Below are 18,490 nucleotides of genomic sequence, written 5' to 3' on the forward strand. Positions count from 1 at the left end.
GCCAAGAGGAACTGCCTGGCTGCCCAAAGGACTCACTGGTACTGTTTTTCTGTCAAGGACTGCTGCCTTGCTGTTGCCCTGCTGCCTTGCTGCTCCCTGGCTGTGCTGAAACATGGTGTCCAAGGACTTGGATAGAGGTTGCCTCCTGTTCCCTGAAGTCTCAGGACCAAAAAGACTTCACTCCTGCAACTGGACTCCTTGTGCGGTGAAAATTCGATGCACAGCCTGCTAAAAATGAAGCACAGCCTGCCCTGTGGTGAGAAATTCACCACATGCCGAACCGGGACGACGCAGTACGACTGCGCAAGGAGAAGATTGACACAGCGCCTGCGTTGCGACTGGAACTTTGATGCACGGCCCACCAGATTGATGCACAGCCGACCCCGGACGACACAGCCCGACTTCGCAAGGAGAAGATCAACGCAGCGCCTGCGTTGCAACTGGAACTTCGACACACGGCCCACCGGATTGACCCACAGCTGACACGGGATGACGCAGCCCGACTTCCAGAGAGGAATCGATGCAGCGCCTGCCGTGCGAGAGAAAATTCCATGCAATGCCCACTGGATCAACCCAGCACCTGTGACTTTGCTCTGCAAGCCCAGGATTCCACGTACAGACCCCGGGGCCCCAGAAAACCCAACAACCAGATGAGGAACCAAGTCCGTGCACCGGAAATTGACGAAGTGTGCGAAGGGGCAAAACCGACGCACACCTCCCCATTTTCCACTCATCGCCTCCTCCGTGGTCCCTTGCAGAGATTTTGAACGCGAACCAGGTACTTTGTGCTTGCAAGAGACCTTTATTGTTTTATGAGACATTTACTTGTTTTGCAAAGACTTAAGACACTGTATATCACTTTTACAGTGATATCTCAACATCTACTTATTGCATTTTATTTGTTTTTGATCTGCATTTATCCAGATAAATATTATATATTTTTCTAAACACTGTGTGGTGGATTTGTGGGGTGCTATATTGTGTTATTGTATGATTAATTGCACAAATACTTTACACTTTGCCTTCGAAGTTAAGCCTGACTGCTCAGTGCCAAGCTACTAGAGGGTGGGCACAGGATAATTTGGATTGTGTGTGACTTACCCTGACTACAGTGAGGGTCCTTTTTTGGACAGGGGAGAACCTGACTGCCAACCAAAGTCCCCATTTCTAACAGTCATACAATACTTTCACAATCAACACACATCTTATATCTTGGTTAGATTAGTGTTCTTACTGTGTCATATATTTTCCCTTTATTTTTAATCATTTTTGCTACTTCAAGTCTATTTTTTTTTACATGTCTGACATGTTTTACAAATGTGTGAATAAATAATTTGAAATGTATTGTTTGCACATTATTTTTTTGTGATTTTTTTTTTTTACAATCACCGCCAACGGAAGGATAATCTGCACCGTGGCACTATCGCTACAAACCACAGTAACTTTTTTATGAGTCATATTTTGGCAAAAACAGTCTCGTATCTGAGATTTGTACACAAAGTAGCCACCATTTTGAGTGCCGGTGCTTTAAAAATACCCAGCTGCACATCCTAAAATGGCGGGTGCCAGACTTTGCTATCAGGACATTGGCTATCCGATTGCCGGCTGTGTATTAGGTGGAACGCTCCATGACGGACGCTGCCATTGTCTGTGTGTGACAGCTATGCATGAACGCCAATGACTGTGTCCGCCTCCACCACAGAGCGTGAACACTGTGTGCTTGTACTCAGCATCTAGAAAAAGGTTTTCCTCCTAACATTGCAGCCAACAACACCTCCTCGACTTTTGCTGCTGTTACAGACCTCTAGGAGACAGGATGTCGATCAAAGCAGGTTACAAATGTGATGGCGGGCACAGAATGCAGTTTGACAATGTTATGCATGTCTGTACATTGAAATGAAAAGTCACCTGAAAGAATGAGTTTAATTTTCAGTTCTTGTTACTCACAATTGTAGATTTCATTAGACAAATTGCAGACCCCTTCCTTCCAGTGGGCAGTAGGCATTGTACCACTAGTATAAGTGGAAACATATAGCCCATGTCAAAATGAGTGAAAAATAAAAAGTGCAATAAGGATCTTCAAAGTTGTGTGGTTGTCTTATCCTGGAATGTCAAGTGAAATTAAACCCCATAGTTAGAAATTAGAGTATATGTATTTTTCAACATGTCATGGTGCCACATATGGGGAAAGGTATTTCCTGTACCGCAAATCTAAATGACACAGGTTCTCAAACATCCATACAAGTATGCCCCATTTCTACACGCTGTTGTTCATACATCATCAAACACCTTTCTTTCACTGACATATGACAGCCCTTCCATACTGCCCTTAGCCACTGTATGTGGTCCAAACTATAGTATCTGGCCCTTTGAAGATTAGTCATGAAACCAATGCAGCTGTGCATGGGGTTATGCGCAAATAATTTACAGGCTGTTTTGCCGTTAGTATCTCAGAATGATTTGGACTAATCAGGATTGTCTCTTACTACAGGAATGGTTGCCTAGCCCTGACCTAGGAAATGTTCGTGGCTTGGATTGGTAACATGACGAGATAGAAAGTGTTACAGGGACTCAACAGATCACTGCCAATTAGAACTTCTTAGCAAATTTTAAATGTTTGAAAATAATCTGTACTGACAGTTTTGGGAATGCATGTGAGAGATGCAACACAATTGTGTCACACCACTACAGACAAACAAAATCACTCAAAACCACTGTTGTTTTTTCCTTTCTCATCCATACAAGTCAATGCCCATTAAAACGGCATATATGGAAGGCCATTGCCATGAAGGTGCAGACCCTGGGGGTCCATAATTAATACAGCTGGTATTGCAGGAAGAGGTGGGACTACTTCCAATACAGGAACAGAAAGTGAGCCCAAGCCCAGCTCGGCCAGGCTTCCCAATGAGGCAAGCATGTGCTTGTACCCTGACCTCCCTAATGGCCCACATCCTTGCAGTGTCCTTCCCACAGCTTGATGGGCAGTTGAGGGCCCAACAGCAGCACCAAGGGTGTTAGCTATTTATTGTAGCTATCCTTGTTGTTCAACCTTTTTAATTTACAGCTATGTGGTTTGGAATCAACATGATGATTGACACAGATCCAACGCAGACGAAGATTTCTGGAGGCGTACGTTTTTCAGACGGTGTCTGATACTGTGTTTAGTGTGTTGTTTTCTGTTAAAGGTTTTCACTAGCTTCCTCGTCAAAAGCCAAGTACTGTTTTGAGCAGACACATGTTTGCATGTGAAAAAAGGGTACCTGCATTGTTTCCATGTTATAATGGACATTTGTACGATATTTGCCTCATTTGAGGATTGGGTCAGGTGTGATGCTCTATCACACGTGAGTAGGTAATGTAGGCCTTATTACTGCTGACATGGCATAGTATGTACTTATGATAATTGATGTTTCAGATTTTACATTGGTAATTTGGTACAATGATCATGAGCATCTGCCCCAGAGGGACAGGAAACATGTGTACAATGGCATTGTTCCTTATCTGAAATGTGTGAGAAATATGTTTCAACAGCAATATTCAAATCAGTTCATGTAGACAGTAGCAGATTGTCATGAAGCCTTAGTCCTTCACAAATGTGCATGAAAGCCAGTTTGTGTCGACCAGCATGAATTCTTATGTCAAACTGTATTGATTGAAACAGACAGGAATGTTTCCAACTTGGTGACAGAGATACACGTACCCCAAATGTCAGTTAAGTGTCCTTAGTTACGTCCACATGAGTAATCAGTGATGGTGAGAAAAGCAATATTTAAAAGGACATTTGGAGATGGAAGGTTAAATCACATAGAATTTGGAGTATCCCTTACGGGTGAGTCAATATTAGGCCCAAAACATGGCATGTCTTTTTTGGAAATTTTGATATGTTTTTGCTCTGTACTGAAGTGGGATAGGAATCTATCCAGTCCTATGTATAAACTCATGCTGTCAAAGCCATTTGTCTTGCAAGGAAATAATAGTGAAAGAGAGACAAGAGGCATACATGATGTGGGAGATAACATGGGGAATTTCTAGACTGTAAGCAAATGGTTTGTAGAATTATTTCCTACATGCATGAGATACTGTTGATAAAGAAGCCAAGAAGCCTATTGCGGACTATCTTAGTAGGCCAGGCTTCACCAATGATTGCCATCCAGGGGCTTGGCAGATGACAAAGATGACACATGCACCAACACATCCACAGGTACCTTAACCACACACAGCACCTCCACAGCATACCCATCCAGACACAGACAAACATTGCATGTTACATACACTGTACACAGACACCCACACTCGTCAATACAACAGACACCCAGAAAGAGACACAAATCAACACATACACCACCTACACCTGACCCACAGGCACCAGCACGATCAACAGACAAATGCACATTAGACACTACCACTCCCTCTACCTCCCAACCTGAACTCCCTACAATGACCCTATACATTTTCCCATGGAATAACTTATTTTTGCTCTGGCCCTGACCCCTTCCACATCCCAAACGTCTTTCCACCCCTTCAACACCCCAATCCACCCCTTCCAACCCAAATCCACCCTCCCAAACCCGTCCCTCCCAAATCCAAACCCACCCCTCCCAAATCCACGGATCCCTCTCTCCCCCACAATGAGATCGTTGAGATGCCCCTTTCAGAGGAGATTGATTCTGGCAGTGTGAATAGGTGGCTAGTACTAGGCATGCAGCCCAGGCTTTGGACATTTGGGCTTTGATCCTTTCTTGTCAAATTTCTTCTTACCCTTAATTTTGAGAGACTTACCTCATTTACATAAAAAAAAAAATGATAATGCCTTTGTCCTGGCTTTATTTTTGTATTGTTTTTAATTGTTTGCTGGTTATGTTATTTCTGCTGATGTGTGTGCCTTGCACTTACTCTCATTTGTGACAGTGGCAAGCACAGGTTTTAATTTTGAGGTATCTTTGGAATATATATTTTAGTGTTGTATGTTTGTAATGACCTTGTTAATTTTGGTGCAAGCATTCATCATGTTTCTGGACATCTACACCAAAATTATATGTGTTTCTGTGATTATAACTGGAGAATGCATGTGTGTTTATTTTAACATTATGGCCCTCATTACGACTTTGGCCGTCTCAGGGCGAGACCTCCAAAACCACGGGTGCCAGAAGACCGCCAGTGCTGGCGGTCTTCCGCCCGCCATAATATGGGTACTGCTGAATTTCAGCCAAATTTAGAGCGGATATCCTTCAGTATCCATGCTGGCGGTCGAGGCACCTAGGTGGTGCTACCACCTGCACCGCCCGCCAGAAGGACGCCACCAGCCATATTATGACCATTAAAACCACCTGGTGGTGTCCAGCGGTAGCAGCGCCCCTTCCCGTTCCCTGCCGGATGACCTCCTCGCCAGACAAGGTAATTTGGGTGTCTGACAGGGGACGGGGGTGTTGTGTCTGACCGTGTGTTTAAATGTGTGTGTGCATGTGTGAATGCATCTGTGAGCGTTGTGGTGTATGCATGGTTGTCTGCATGTGAGTAAATGCGTGTGTGAATGTTGCAGTGAGTGAGTGTCTGCTTGTCTGCTTGTCAGTGTGTATGCGTGTGAGTATGTTAGTGTGGATGCGTGCCTGAATGCGTGTGAGTATGTGTGAGTGAATGTGTGTATGGATGTGTGTGAGTGGATGCGTGTCTGAAAGTGGAGGTGAATGGGTGTATGCGTGGTGTGTGTGGGTGTGTGAGTGCATTGATGCAGGGAGTGGGGGTAAGGGGCACTGTGACTGTAGGGGAGTGGGGGAACTAGTGATTGCTGGGGGGTGCCCTCATCCTCCTCCTCTGTGTGCCCCCAGCCTCCTTGGCTGCCACCCAGGCTCTCATTGCATTTTGCAGCTCCTCCTTCCTGCATAATCCTCCAGTTTCTCTAACTCAATCATAGCTTTTGTAACCACAACTGATGCATCCCCAGATTGAGACATGCTTGTGAGATTCAAAAAATTGCAAGAGTTCCAAAAAGAACAGAGAGATCCCTAGAAAAACCCAAAAAAAAGAAGCAGAAAAAAAACAAAAAGAGAAAAAAACTAAAACAAGTAGTATGTGGTCACATAATGGTCTGCACTGAGAACAGTAGTGTACACTTAATCACTGTATGTCAAGTACAAATACAGGTTCTATCCTCGCCGCTGGTCACCAATGTCTCAGGTTGACAGTCAGTTAGCACTTTGTCCAAGCAGGGACCTTCACTCTAGTCAGGGCAATGGAGATGCATACTTAAGATAACCCCTGCTTACCCCCTTGGTAGGTTGGCACTAGCAGTCAGGCTTATCTCAAAGGCAATGTGTAAAGTATTTGTACCAACACACACAGTTATACTGTGGAAACACCACAATATGTATACCACAAAATTTTAGAAAAAATAGCCAATATTTATCTAAAGCAAACATGACTAAAACAACAAAAATCCAACATACACAAGTAAAGCTATGATTTTTTAAAAATAAAGAGTGTTACTCTGTAGAAAACAATGGATGTATTGATGTTACACAAAGTACCTGGTGTGCGTCAAAAATAAAGCTGCACAAACAAGTGTGCTTCGGAAAAGTCAGCAATGCGTTGATTCCATGCATTGTTTCTTCTCCTGTCAGGTAGATAGTGCGTCGTTTTTCTCTCCCGCAAGAGAGAAATGTGTCAATTTTGGGACGGGGACCTCAGGTCCAGGCAGGTTCACGTTGATTTTTACACCGAGCGAGGTTGCGTGCGAAATCTGGCAGCACGATGACGAGAATCCACACTGTGTGGGGCTTGCATTGTTTTCAGCAGCCGCAAGAGGATGTTGCCTCATTTCTCCAGTTGCGATGTAGGTGGAATGCCGATTTCTCAGCCGCAATGCAGGTGGTGTGTTGTTTTTACATCCGTGTTGCTGGTGGTGCGTCAACTTTTTCCCTGCACGACTCCTGTGCGTGAATTTCCACCTTAGTTCTACCAGCTTCACCTTTCAAGGGCCCAGAGGCTGGAGTGGGCACCACTTGACTCAGTAGTAGTCTCAGCAGAGAGTCCAGGTTCTGGCAGAGGAAGCCTTTGATGGCCCTGGGACTTCAAAACAGGAGACAAGCTCAGTCCGAACCCTTGGAGACACTTCACAAACAGGAACATACCACAAAGTCCAGTCTGTCCTCCTTCAGGCGGAAGCAGCAACTGCAGGCCAACTCAGCAAAGCACAGTCAAAGGCAAAGGGGCAGTACTCCTACTCCAGCTCTTCAGCTCTTCTCCTTGTCAGAGGTTCCTCTTGAGTCCAGAAGAAATCTAAAAGCCTGGGATTTTGAGTCCACTACTTATACCCCTTTCTGCCTTTGAAATAGGCAAACTATAAGCTATACATTTTTAAAGACTAAATCCCACTAAAGCACTTAGAAACACAATTGATTCAACTGGGACTATTATGGCGTCATTGACAGATTCGTTCCCAATAATCTGACGCCACAGGCACCAGTCATGGAGTCACACAGACCCCCAGGTACAGTACCTTTTGGAAATGAAGAAACAAAGACTTTGCACTGAGTTGGAGAGATGAAGAGTCGCTGGGGCGGTGCGGCATCAGTCCCTTATGGCGTCCAGGGAGATGAGGCGTCGGTTCCGCACTGTGAAGCGGGGGAGGTGAGGCATCAGTTCTGTCCGTTTGCAGGGGGAGCTGGCGCTGCGTCGGTGGCGATGAATCGGTCCTTTGTGACCCAGCAGGGGCCGATGGATACAGTAGGTCAAGACGTGATTTGTCGACTTCGCAGTGTTGCGATGACCCTGCATGATGTCAGAGATGTTGCGGCAATGTAGGACTTGCACTGCAGGCTGCAGTCGTTGCATGCAGTGATGTCCGCGGAGCAGAGCAGGCTGCAGCGTTGGTCCTGGCGTCGCTGAAGTCATTCCTGGTGTCCCTGAAGTCGGAAGACTAGCTAAAGGCTAGTAGGTGAAGTCTTTGCTGTCCCCGAGGCTTCAAAACAGGAGGAAAGATCAATCCAAGCCCTTGGATTTCTGAAATAGTAATATTAAATCCAACTTCACCAGTAAGCAGGAATTTCTATTACCATTCTGGCCATTCTCAACATAACAGGGCTACTCCTTCCAGATCATAATCAGCCACTTCAAAGTATATAAGGGCAGTTCTAATACTAGTTTATAAGAGGAGCGGGCCTCACAATAGTGAAAAATTAATTGGAGAGTTTTTCACTACCAGGACATGTAAAACACATAGGTACATTTCCTGCCTTTTACTTACATTGCACCCTGCCCTATGGGTTACCTAGGGCCTATTTTAGGATTGACATATGTAGAAAAAGGGGAGTTTAAGGTTTGGCAAGTAGTTTTAAATGCCAAGTCGAAGTGGCAGTGAAACTGCACACACACGCCTTTCAATGGCAGGCCTGAGACATGGCACAATCAGTGCTACAGGCCCACTAGTAGCATTTAATGTACAGGTCCTGTACAGATAGTGCACCTTAGTAGGGACTTACAGGTAAATTAAATATGCCAATTCGGTAGGAACCATTGTTACCATGTTTTTAAGGAGAGAGCACATGCACTTTAATCCTAGTTGGCTGTGGTTAAGTGTCCAGAGTCCTGAAGCCAACAAAAATGAGGACAGAAAAAGAGGAGGAAGAAGGCAAAAAGTTTGGGCTGACCCTTCAGAGAGGGCCATTTTCCAACACTGAGATAATGTTAGTGCTGATAAACTCTTCTATTGCAGGGCTACCTGCATTACAGTCAGCACTGTTTTTGTGCAGGAAGGAACACCTCACTGCACAAAAACAATCCTTTGAGGCATTTTTCTCTTTGTACGGGTACTGCAGATTGCTGCACATGTAGAAAGAGGAAATAACGAGAAGTAAAGTTATTTCTCCTTGTTACGCTTCTGTTGGGACGGCATACGATTTTGATGCACTCCCAGAATTACAAGTCTTTGTAAATATGGGAATGCCCCAAAATCCATGGGAACGCCCTTGTTCCTCATATTGATTGCCTTTCCAACACAGAATAAGGTCAGGTAGCGATTTATGCTACCTTGCCTAATGCCTGATTTACCAAGCCACAAAAGGTGATTTAGCGTGGCTAAGTAAATCTCACTTAAGCTCTTGCATTGCCTTGAGTCACTTTGCATGAGACAATTGAAATGCAAGGACTTGGTAAAGGTGGTCCTCAGTGCGCCAGCACAGGCAAAGAGAAGGAATGCATCATATCTTTGAAGAAATGGCACGTTGTTGCCCGATCTCTGTCAGGCAGCACAAGCTGTCCTGCTGTGTTTGGTGACATTTTGATAAATTCGGCCCAAAGTATTTATATATAGACCTTCACTGACATATCCTTTTTACAGCAACAAGTGAGAACATTTGTGGAGTTTTAGTTTGTATGTACGTGTATTTATTTACCTGTTGATTGATCCTGAAGATTGAGATGGAGAGCCAAGAGTGAGAATAGAAAACAATGAGCAGCTTTTTTTTTTATAGATGATTAAATTCTCTGTTCTTCCAAGAGAACGTCCGCATAATAGAGAAGCGTGAGCATCGCCTTCTCACTGAATAAAATAAGTGAACATTGTATGCCAAGAGCTTTTATTTTTTTAGCAGTTGAAATCCAATGCCTTATTTATGGTAACATTTAGACAATTAAATTAAATTGCAAGGGGTTTTAACAGCTGTATGTGCATAAGCCTAAACATATGTATTTTTTCCTGAAAAAAGTATGTGTGGATGTTTACTTATTTAATTAACACGTTAATGGTTATTTATCTTGACATCGTTTATCTGAATTCGCCATTCTATAGCAATCAGGTATCGTTAAACTTCATGTAAATCTATTTAATTCATTCTAGTATTTTTCTGTTCAGCACTATCTCATGGTATTTAGTAGTGTATATCGTTGTGAAATTTTGTTTCGTTTTACTTTCCTGAAGTTTTTAAGACTTTTGTGCAATTTTGTTTCGCTTTACTTTCCTGAAGTTTTTAAGACTTTTGTAACTTTGTCATCTTTTAGTTAGTGTAAAAAAGGTTTGTGTGTGTAGTAGACACTTCCCATTTTTCTGCGATAATGTGCACCCCTGTCGATTTTCTTCAAAGTTTGCAAACACTAAGGGCATGATACACAAAGGTAAACGCTCATACCTTTGTGTGAGTTAACGCTTATCCGTTTTTTACAAATATGCATTTTAAGAGTACGTTTATAAGTGTGGAGAGTCCGCAGTGGGAGAGGGGGGGGGCAAATGGAGGGTGGGGTGAGTTGAACTTTGCACATAAAAAGATGGAACATGCCTGTTACTAAAAAAGCGTTAACTTATAAAAACGTTTAAGTTTACCTTTGGGAACCAGGCTCTGACACTTCATGCCATTTCGAATTTGTCAACACTCCACAACTAAGAAGTTGGTAATAAATAAGCAATAATGTCATCCTTTATCATGCAGTGTGGTGGAGCAACTGCACAATGGAGTTTATCATAGCTTCAAGCACCTGAAATGCAGCACGTTTACAATGTATGGAATGCTAAATGGAACAATGACTGGAATTCAGGTTCTTTTGGTCTCAAAGTTACATGTAGTGTTGGGAGCCCTAGGCCCTTATGCTACTATGAGTAATGACACCGACACAACATTATGGTTGTATGAACTGGTCTCTGCATGCACACCCGGACCGTCTTATTTGCAGGGTCACCTGACTGGTGACACCGGTGATTGATGGGTGTGGCGTGAGTTTGATAACCAGCCCTCAAGGAGTGGCTGGTGGAAGCATGTCATCTTAGTACACTAGTCTCAGTCCAGCTGGACTCTACATCTCTCCCAAACTTTATTTAAAAGAAACATACAAGTCCAACATGTGGGAGAGAAATACACACTAAATTAAAAACAACTGAGTCCCTTTGGGCAGTCCACGGGACATGATGCATGGACAGGTGCAGCTGGGGCGAGTTCAATTCGACTACTCTGGGCACTAATGGCTGTGTTGACGAAGTCTGGATCCCTCAATCTCCAGTCCATGACATTACAGTTAACTCGGGCACTGTTGGTCCTGTTCCACCTGGGCTTACCGTGTTGGAGTCTATTAACAAAGTCCACTGGGATACTGCATCCTGAGTAATGGTGAATTCTGAAGTCTATTTACAAAATTCAATGCGGTGCATCAGGAGAGATGGAGAGTCCACTTCAAGGATCTCTTTGGAGGCATTCAGGCTCCAGGGATAGCGAACCTTGGAAGACTAAGGACAGCATGAATGAAAGGACGTCTTCCTCGAAGGGTTTGGTACTTTCTAACATCTGCTGGTAGAGCAGCTTCAGGCTTCCCTCTCGTGTCAGGACTCCATCAAACAGGAGTCTCCTTGAGGCCCTTTTGCCAGGGAGCCACAGGACTGTGTGGACTGTACGGGGCTACTGCAGGCCGAGTCAAGATGTCTCTGCCATGAGGGTGGTTGACTCAGGATCTGTGTGCTCTGGCCATCAGGACTCAGGTGCTCTGGCCTTTTTCCAATAGTCTTTGGGTGACCAGTCTCTGTCCGTGACCTCAGTGCTTCCCGGTGCCTGTTGAGGAGCTGCTTCTGACACATCTCTCTTGTCATCATTCCCCTCTCACTGGAATTCCCTTGAGGCCCTTGCTCCTGGATTACCACAGGACTGCTTCGGCTGTGCGGGCCTCTTGTAGGCCTCGACAAGAGGTGTCGCTGCGGAACTCTCAACAGGACCACATCCAAGACTCATGCAACCCAAAGGGTGGATGGTCCAATGATCGAGTATGCTCTATTCAGCAGGTCAATGGTTCACGGGGCTCACAGCAGATTTCAGGGTAGTCAGCCTCCCACGGTGCCAGGGATGCCTTGTCAACCTCAGTTTTTTTTACTGACATTGGCTCCACTCTGGTGGTGTAGTGCTCCTCAAGTGGTTCGGATGATGCACCTGGTAAGGATGACGATCTTACTGAATATTAGTTTTTTCAACAGGTGGTGGTGGTTTGCTTGGAAAAGGAATGACTCGAGGAACTTCATAGCAGCTTGCGGTTCTCATTCAGCATGTGCAGTTATCAGCAGTGATGCCATCTATGTCAAGTAGCTGGTGACAGGTGGCAGGACAGTCTTACCTAGAAGCATGGGGCCTGGACGCGCTTTGCACGTGTGGGTGGCTTACAGTTGGTCTACCTCTGGAGCTGTCTCCAGTGACGTCTGTTCACCCCTGTGGCTGGCTTGTGTTGATGGATGCCCTCTCCAGTACTGGTACGAGTCCTCAGTCCTATTGCTGTTTTCCCTTTTCTCTTGTTCACCTGTGGTGTTCCTGATCTTCTGTATGACAGGTCTGTCACACACTTTTCTTCCTCAAACCTTCACGATATGAGGTTGTGCCATGTTCCTCTCTCTTCTCGATTCCGTTCTTGAGATGGTGTTGCGCCACAGGTCACATGTTGCACCAATGTACCTCTCACGGCCTAAGTCCTGTCCATAGGACTTGATTCCTTCTCCTCGTGGACCTCAGGCCGGTCCTGTCCCTTTCTCTGGATTTTCTTGGTGGTCCACTCCCTGACTAAAGAGTCACCTCTTCTTTCTTCCTGTCTTCACTCGAGGGCGAAGTGCTTGTACTTCAAGACTGCACCATTGTAGCTCTTGCTCCTGCCTCCATTCCAGTTTGCTTGGCAGGGTGAGTCAAGCCTCATGCCAAGCACCATGTCAGGCCAACGATGGCCATCCGGTGCTGCGGATGGCCGGCTGGCGTGGCCGTGTCCACTCAACATTTCTTCCTGCTCCATGAGGGCTCTTGCTTTTGTTCGGGCTCCTGCTCGTGCTGTCTGATTGCCAGGTGCGTCCGTCTGCGCACCTCTGATAGTCTCTCTGTCTTTCTCCTTGGGTGCTCTTTGCTGGGGCCTTACCTGCTTGTTGTTCTTTCTGCCAGCAGTGGCCGTTCACCACCGGAGGCTCATTGTGCCATCTTCTTGATTGTGGTTGCAGCAGGCAGTCGCTAAGGGGTTCGAGCAAAGCGCACAGTTCTCCTCATTGCTTGCTAGCACTGTCCTTGGCTTCATGGTGTTGGCTTTTGCTGGACACTTGGCAGCTTTCCTTGGGTCTTCTTTGGGCTTCTTGTGGGGTTCCTTGCACTGTTAACAGTGTCTCCCCCATGGCAGTCGATGTCAGCGGGTGCTGCTGACACTTTACCTTTAACCGTGCTCACTACGCCACCAGAGTCAAGCTTGCCTGGCTGAAGAGGGGTGGTACACCAAAACCGGTCCCAGGATGTTTGTTTCTGGCCCAGGGAGCACCTGGCCTGGCAGTTCTGGCTGGACTGTTCCCGTTAGGAACAGGGTCAAGACTGATTTGCATATGGCTGGGTCCGAACTGGAATGGCATGGTGAGCAAAACAACGGATGGATTAAACCCGATCTGTGACTGAGGTTGAATGTTTGATTTGGTCTACATTCCGTCCATCAATTCTTCTTTTTGCATTTGTCGCCCCAAGTGGGAAGGGTATGCCAAGACGTGGGTCCAGTGCTCACTATGGCATCAGATTCAAGCTAGCCTGGCTAAACAGGGGTGATACCCTGAATGTGGTACCAGGATGCCTGTTTCTGGTCCAGGGAGGACCAGGCCTGGCAGTGGGGGCAAGACTGTTCCCAGGGTGAACAGGGTCAAGACTAATTTGCATATAGCTGTGTCCAAACTGGAATGGCATGGTGAGCAATAAAACTTACGGATTAAACCCAGATCTGTGACTGGGGATGAAGGTTTGATTTGGTGTACATTCCGTTCATCAATTGTTCTTTCTGTACTTTAACTGGAGGCATGGCAGCCTTCTTGGTGCTGCAGGCTGTTTTCTTGAGCAATCCCACAATCTCTCACTTGAAGAGGAGCAGTAACCACTAATGGCCATTGTAGCACCACTTTTCACTGGCTACGTCATCATCTCTATGGCTGTGTCAAAGCCCAGCTCACCTGAGTTCTTGTTCAGTTCTGATGGAGGTTGAAGACAATCCGACCCCACCCTGAAACTGCTTGTTCCAGCACACTAGTTTTTAACACAGTGCACTAAGAACAGAAGCTCAAGGGTAGGGGGGAAGTGGATAAAATAAAAAAAGAGAGACAACACTGTTCTTGCGTTTCCACTGTTGAAGTGCTGCACAAATCTGCGGCCCTTTCTGACTTCCGTAGAAACTGGTGCCTAATGAAACATAAACAAAGAACAGATAAGTGCAACCTATTCCTAAATGGGTTCCTGACTATCCCTTTATTTATTAGAAATTCTCTTCTAAAAGTACCTCTTGGATCCTGGTCTCGAGTTTCCAGGTTTGGAATGTGTTACTGCTCTGGGATGTGCTTTCTATTACTGTAAAGCTTCTAAAACATTAAACAAATACCGTTATCAGAATTACCAATATCAAACATTCATCTTAATATAACTAAAGCCTAAATTCCCAATAGCAGACTCACTTTTCCCATATCTCCAGAATCTTTTGGAAAACAAATACTGTACTTTTACATCAAAATACAGCATGTAATTTGTGCAAGTCCTTGATTTACTGTTTGCCTTGCTGTTAATGGTTTCCACTGTTCGATTCTTAAAAGTTCCATAAAAAAAAAACAATGTTTGTTTCACAAAGCTCCGCAAGGTATTCTTGCAACAAAGAGCCTGAATCACAATGTTCGTGGAAGGTATCTTGCTTCAAACCGTCCACACACGAATCCAGAAATTGTTGTCAAAGTTCCTTCAGGTAATAAAAAGTTTTGCACTTACTTGTTGCTGGCAAGAGATACTGATCAGTCTAACCTTGTCTTCTTTCTCTTTTGCAGGTTGTTTGTAGGAGAGAGGCTGAGGCAAGGAGGAACCGGAAACCAGAAGAAGGAAGAGCCAGCAGCTGCGCGCATTGAAGCCAATGAAAGTCTGTAGAGAGCAGGAGTGCCAGCGCCGAGGGATCTGTTCTCAGGTAAGCGGGAGGTAGACGAGCACAAGCACTGGGTGAGGCTCGGGGGCTGCCTTTTATAGACAGGGCTGGGTGTGGTTCGAAGAGCTGGGTGTGGTTTGAAGGGCTGGGTGTGGTCCTCACATGCTGCACATGTTCTTGAAAGGTGTGCAGAGTTTCAGTTATTATGCAAATGAGTTGAATTAACACATGGCCTAAGGAGGAGTGTTTTAAAGAAGCCTTGGTAAAAGCAAGGCCCAATGTGTAAACAAAACAGCACATTAAACAACATACACAGAAGCCTAAGGGGGGGGGAAGGTGAGATAACAAGAAAGGGTTTGAATAGTAAGTTTAAAAGGGAGCTATTACAGAACCCACTAGTGCAGTGAGAGGGGACATGCTCTTTGCTGTGCACAAACCCTAACAGTTGCCCCCCTCAAAGGCCCTCCTACAGGACGGGGTTTTCCTGGGTTTTTTAAATAAAACCGTCTAATCAGCTGTGGGGCATGTACATATGATGCTGGTTCCCATGAATTCTCAGATTCATCATATCCTTTCCATTCTACTAAATAAAACAGACGTCCACTAATTCTTTTTGAGTCTTTTATGCTTTTCACTTCATATTCTAGATTTCCCTTAATTGGTATGGGTGGAGGTGGTGGTTCAGGTCGGGTTTTTGGGTTGTACGGCTTAAGCAAGGACACATGGAATGTAGTATGTACTGGATATTCTTTTGGTAAATCTAATTTTACTGTTACCGGGTTTACTATGGCAGTTATACTAAAGGGTCCAATGAAACGTGGTTGCAGCTTTCGGGATCCCTCTATGTTTAGGTTCTTTGTGGAGAGCCATACCTTGTCACCAATTTTATACATTGGGGCCTCAGATCTGTGTTTGTCTGCTTGTCTTTTCATGCTTTCCTTGTACTTTAATAAATGTTTCCTGGCTTTGTCTTGTATGTCACCTAACCTCGTTAGTCTATCCGTTACTGTAGGCAACAGGGACTCTTCTAACAAAATGGGTATAGCTCTTGGATGATACCCCTGCAAGAAATAGAATGGTGAGCAAAGTAGAGCTGAATGCTCAGTATTATTATAAACAAACTCCGCTACAGGGAGAGCTTCCAACCATTCACTAGAATAATCAGCCAATAAACAACGTAGCGTTTGAAGTAAGGTTTGGTTCAGTCGTTCAGTCTGTCCATCTGTCTCTGGGTGGAAAGCAGTGGATAATGCCACATCTATTTTCAGTTTTTCACATAATTTTTTCCAAAATCTAGAGTTGAACTGGCTCCCTCGATCTGACACCACTTTGCTTGGCAAACCATGTAAACGCACAATTTCCCTTATAAAAATATCGGCAAATTCTGCCGCCGTGGGTAATTTCCGTAATGGTACAAAATGTGCCATTTTAGATAAAAAATCCACTATAACCAACACTGTTGTGAAGGATTTTACAGGTGGTAAGCCTACAATAAAGTCTACGCTCACAGTGTGCCAAGGTTGCTTGGGTGTTGGCATTGGTATTAACAAGCCGTCAGGGGCCTTATGAGAAGATTTATGTCTTGCACAAATTGGACAGGTAGTGACAAATTGCTTAATGTCCTTTCTTATAGTGTCCCACCAAAAGTGTTTTTGCACATTTTCCAGGGTTTTTACCCAACCAGGATGACCTGCCAATGGTGAGGCGTGATGCCAAATTATCACCTGTGTTTGTAATTCAGAGGTGGGCACTAACAGCATGTTGTCGTGATACAATAAACCTCGTTGTATTGTGTTATGGGAATCCTTTAACCAATCCTGAGGTGCTATTTGCATGTGTGCATTATATAGATCTGTGATGAAATCCTTCTGTTGTACTGGTGCCAAAAACTTTTGGGGAGGAATAATGGGTTCTCCTATTTTATCTTGTTTCATGTCTGAGGTATGTCCGTATCTAGATAACACATCAGATTGAATTTGTTGTGCACCTGGTCTATAGGTTATAACAAAGTCAAATGTGCTAAAAAAATTTAACCAGCGCATCTGACGTGGTGTTAGTGCTTTAAGTGATCCAAAAAACTGTAGGTTCTTATGGTCAGAAAAGATTGTAACTGGGTACTTGGCTCCCATTAAATGATGCCTCCATTCTGAAAAGGCTACTTTGATAGCTAGTAGTTCCCTTTCAGCCACAGTGTAATTTTGTTCAGCTGGTAATAACTTTTTGGAATAGAAGGCTATAGGATGTAACTGGCCATCTACTATATCTCGTTGAGAGAGAACTCCTCCTAAAGCTACTTGTGAAGCATCCGCTTCAACAAAAAAGGGCAAGTCAGGATCAGGATGTTTCAGAATTGGGGCTGAAGTGAACTTTTGTTTTAGGAGTTGAAAGGCGTGTGCCGCCTCATCAGTCCAAAGAAATCGTTGCCCTTTCCGCAACAAGGTAGTTATTGGGGCCGCAATGTCTGCAAAATGTGCAATAAACCTCCTATAAAAATTGGCGAAACCCAGAAATTTCTGAATATCTTTTACAGAGGATGGTTCTGGCCAATCAGCAATAGCACTGATTTTCTTTACATCCATAGTTATTCCTTGAGGTGACAGGCAGTATCCTAAAAAGTCCACCTTGCTGACATTAAAAGTACACTTTTCTAACTTAGCAAAAAGATGATTTTCTTTTAACTTTGATAATACTGCACGAACATGTTGGGTATGTTCTTCTGAGTTCTTAGAGTAAATGAGGATGTCGTCTATGTATACTATGACACAAACGTCCAGGAATTCGTGTAGGACCTCATTTATAAAGAACTGAAAGGCCGCAGGGGCATTACATAACCCAAAGGGCATTACTGTGTACTCAAATAAACCAAACTTTGTCTTGAAAGCTGTCTTCCACTCATCCCCCTCTTTTACTCGGACCAGGTGGTAAGCTCCCCGCAGATCTAGTTTAGTGTATACAGTAGAATGTCTTAATTGATCCAACAACACAGGTATTAGAGGAAGAGGATATTTATTCTTTATTGTAGCCTTATTTAGTCCTCTATAATCGATACACGCGCGCAGGGATTTATCCGGCTTCGGGATAAAAAAGAGTGGAGATGATACCGGAGATGTGGAATGACGGATGAACCCAGACTGTAGTAGGTCATCTAGGTAGGTTCTTAAGTATTTGGTTTCTTCGTCAGTCAAAGCATATACTCTGTTATTAGGTAAAGGGGCCCTTGGGATAAGATCTATACGGCAGTCATAAGACCGATGTGGGGGCAGCACACTAGCCTTTACTGGATCAAAGACGTCTTTAAAGTCAGAATATTCAGGAGGGAGACTTGGTTCATCTTGTGTAACACTAGCACAGTGTAATACTGTGCTCTGTTCTGTACCTGCTTCTTGATAGCAATTGGTTCTACAGAAAGAGGAATCCAAAGTAACAGTTCTATTCACCCAGTCAATTTTTGGGTTATGAGTTGTTAACCAGGGTACCCCGAGAATCAAACCAAAATTAGGAGTATCTATCAGATCAAAGCTAATCACCTCTGTGTGCCCGTTCTGACAGACCATAACAAGTGGACTTGTTTGTTTTGTGATTAATCCAGAGGTCAATTCTGACCCATCCACTGCACATACTGCTTCTG

Source organism: Pleurodeles waltl, chromosome 8, assembly GCF_031143425.1.
Source record: "Pleurodeles waltl isolate 20211129_DDA chromosome 8, aPleWal1.hap1.20221129, whole genome shotgun sequence".
Classification (NCBI taxonomy): Eukaryota; Metazoa; Chordata; class Amphibia; order Caudata; family Salamandridae; genus Pleurodeles; species Pleurodeles waltl.